General features: G+C 42.2%; 1 long non-coding RNA gene across 1 annotated transcript; it reads left to right on the top strand.

The window, feature by feature from the left end:
* Positions 1-757: 757 nt before the first annotated feature.
* On the top strand, positions 758-3,681 carry LOC125555849 (uncharacterized). The gene is made up of 3 exons (XR_007304908.2): positions 758-1,986; positions 2,802-3,049; positions 3,422-3,681. It is a non-coding gene; the product is annotated as an uncharacterized LOC125555849 (long non-coding RNA).
* The last annotated feature ends 274 nt before the right edge of the window (positions 3,682-3,955 follow it).

Genomic DNA, 3,955 nt, shown 5'->3' with positions numbered 1-3,955 from the left:
CAGCCGGTCAAAAGTCTTTGTCCTTAATCCCCGCAGTACTTCAGCATTTTCCCTCTCAGCTTGACCATTGCTTCGTGGGTGAGCAACGGAAGCGAAACATACTTTGCTGCCGAGGTCTTGGGTATATTGCATGAAGGTGCGGCTTGTGAACTGTGTACCATTGTCGGTGATGGCCCTGTTGGGTACACCAAAACTGCACACTAGTCCCTTGAAGAATTTGACGGCTGACTGAGCTGTGACCTTCCTCACTTCTTCCACCTCTGTCCACTTTGTGAACTTGTCGATTGTGACGTACAAGTACTCAAAGCCCCCGGCAGCGCGAGGGAAAGGGCCCAGTATGTCGAGCCCCCAGACCGAGAAGGGCCAGGAGAGAGGAATGGTTTGAAGGGCTTGAGCTGGTGGATGAAGCTTCTTTGAATGGAACTGACATGCTTCACACCTGGTGACTAGTGTCGTCGCATCCTAGAGGGCGGTGGGCCAGAAGAAGCCTTGCCGAAACGCTTTGCCGGCAAGGGCCCTTGACCCGATGTGGGATCCGTCACTACACCACGAACCACTCTATAACTACCCATACCTTCCAATGAAATAGCCATGTGTTGCTGGGATTGCCGCTACCACTTCCCATGACTATTAATCACTCCCTACGACAATTAAGGAAATATCATTTTCCAAAATAAAAATAAAGGAAACAACCCACTTCCTCCTGATAGGTAGGCACACCGCACAAGTTGCCCCCACCTACCTTCATTCTATCGTGTGATCCCTGATCCAGATTCCTCCTGTTCGTCTCAGTCCTCGCCGCCTCAGCTACGCCCCGTGATCTCGATGTCGAGGACTTCCCCATCTCTCCAGCACCTCCCTCCACTCCCACCCAGACCAATCCAGGATACGCCCCCAAACGCCAACCCTGCGGCATCGACGGAGAGTGACAATGTCGACCGCCCGGTGAGGTGACGACTTGCTGGACTAGATGGTGCGGAACCTTCTAGAGCAGGAGAGTCTTCATCGGAGGCAAGACCACCTACAGCTCCTTCATCTCCATCCTCGTAGCCGCCGTCAGCTTGTTCGTGCTTGTCCACCGATTCTGCCAGTACCACATCCTCGCCAAGGACTTCTCCAACCTCAACGCCATGGTAATTTTGTATTCTCTCGCCTCTCTCTTTGCTTGCTGCCAGTTCACCCGATCAGCCTAGGTTGTTGGTATTTGCGAGACAGGCAAACACTCATGCTGGCTATTAAAATGGAGACTTTCAATTTTGGGTGTTTTCGTAGGTATGTGGTACTACTTTGTGATATGTGGCTGGTTGATGAACCCTGTATATTCCCAATCCTTTGGAACAGAGATTCTACTTGCATTGGTTAGATGCTGGATTTCATCTTATACCTTCCTTGGAAGGTGACAACAGAAGATAAGGTCTGCGACTGGAAAATAAGTATGCTGTTTGGGCATTTTCATTTTAATATGTTCTGTTGATGACCGACTTTGTGTGAAGATTAAGGTGTCTACCTTGTAGAAAAAAATACCAATCATCTAGCAATTTCCTTTAAGTATTATAGTATTCCTGATCCACTGTTGTGGTTGTTGGCTTGCGCCGTTGTGTATGTACACGCTAATGACCGGCTGGCCGCAGCTAATTACTCATTATCCCATATGTTAATGAACTAGGATGAAATTAGATAATCCCAAAGCCAACAGGCAATAGCGCATGTACGATCATGGCTGGCTTATTTTGATCGATGAATCGATCAGTTCATGACCTATGTATATGCATGTTCAGCACTTTCACCGGCTGGATATAGTAACTTCAGTTCAGATTTGATTGTGGCTGTCATCCTAGAGTGTAGTAGCAGCTGCTGCTAGCAGCCTAACGCTGGAGCACTTGGTGTAGCGCCGCAGCATTGGTCTTCACAACAGTGTGTTTGCTGCGCACCGTCTTCCATGACGCGTTGATCTTCAGAGTCTTTGAACCTGGCGTCACAACTCATGTGAGTCAACCTTAAACTTAAGGTATATCATTACAAATTTATATTGTTGTTAGGACTTTTAAAGATTGCCAGTCAGTGTTTTTGTTCAATCTACTTAAATGTGCTAGCGAGTGCTTGTGAAATGAATCCATCATTCTTTACAGGACAAAAATTTCCTACATATTCATCTTTGGGAGTAGGGGTGCAGAGCGGCGTGCCGTGAAGTCCCAGAAAAGTGCCCAGCTAGTGCAAAATACTCTAACGCACTCTGATCAAGCTAAAACATAATTTTCTCATTTTGAACTGGAAGTGGGGCAGATCGGGCACCGCCCTGCATCCCTATTTGGGAGAAAGTTCAGGGCATATATAGCGGGCTACTTCTGTAGAAGCAGGTACAACATGAATAATGTTGGATTGTAAAGCTGTAGGTGATTTAAGTGACATCATCTGCAGTGTAATTCAAAAAATCATGTTGAAAAAGATTTTGTATTCACTCAGATTACTATTATTGTCAATCATATATATATATATATATATATTTAAATGAAAATCACTAGAAAACACACTTGTTAACATTTAATACAGCCACCTGATTTAGCTTTGTGCGAATTATTTTCTATCAACTTCAAGTATTTCTGGACATTTTTAAATCTCTGCATTTATATATGCACTGTTTTGGTAACTTCAGATCTGTATTTGCAATGAAGCATGCTCTATTTGTTGGCGGACATATTTTCTGGGCCTTTACCTCCTTCATTACATTGTTTGTAAGGTGTTTATTAACTAATTAACATATGAATGGTCTATTCATAAGGCTCTCTTTTCTCTGTCTATAGAGTTGAGTGCTATGGCTGGGACTGTAAAGAAGTGTTCAAATTATGATAGATCAAAGCCCTTCACAGGTGATGACGTATGTTGGATGATGGAATGATTATTCTGTTCTGGTGCTTGCTTTGACTTGGGTGTTCAGAGAAGTAAAACTTTGAACTAACGTCTTTAGTGAAGCAACATATTGTATCTGAAGTGAAACTTTCTCTTTGATACGGAGATGCGAGAATCAAACTAACATCCATCTAAAGATAAGGTATGCTCATTTCTCTACTATTTGGAAATCAACATGCATGGTTGAGCAACAATTTATTATTGATCATTCATTTTGCAATATGAATGCTCATTGTAGTTCCTGCTTAGCTTGGGAAATCTAAACAAGAATGTTTCTCTTTCTACACTCCAAAGTACACCGACCTAGAATACAAAACAAAAATTGAGGGTGTTGAACTTGGTAATTGATTCTTGGTCGATACAACCACTAAAACAAACCTATTGTACATATAGCAAGATGAACTATCACATAGCCTTCAAGCTTCATATGTTGCTCTTTGTTTGAATTTTACTGCCCTATTACCTTGATTTTATTTTTTGGCACCTCATTTTCCCCATTTCTTTGTTGTTGTAGATTGCCAATATAAATCAATGATGCATGGCTCGGAAGTTGGTTGCAAAATCACGAAGGTGGCTACTACTCGATAGTTTTAGATTAGGTTATTAGAATGTCATTCAAGTCAATGTTTCAAACATTATGTTTTAGATGGCTGGCATGTTGATTGCAAGGTTGAGAATCAGACTACTACTAGATAGTTTCACATACTGTAATCTTTGTATCATGCTCTTTGTAAAGCAACCGAGTTGATTTAATACATGTGACCTTTCTAATTAGTATATTTGTGTCTCCTATGCACTATCAACATTAACATAATAATTTAGAATTTTTATATGCAAAATAAATTAATTGTCCAAGCTATGCTTCTAGGAATTATAAGGATCTTTTTCTGGGCAGCCACCAATGCATACAGAGTGTTGTTAAGCTCTAGCTCTATACGTTGCCGCCTTACAACACATATTCATGCTGCTTACCAACGCATTTATATATGTTGTTGTAGACCTTTGCAACGCCACCAACGACAACGCATATAAATCCGTTGGTGTAGAC

Source organism: Triticum urartu, chromosome 5A (assembly GCF_056163025.1).
Source record: "Triticum urartu cultivar PI428250 chromosome 5A, HENAU_Tu73, whole genome shotgun sequence".
Lineage (NCBI taxonomy): Eukaryota > Viridiplantae > Streptophyta > Magnoliopsida > Poales > Poaceae > Triticum > Triticum urartu.
This window is presented reverse-complemented; position numbering and strand designations above follow the sequence as displayed.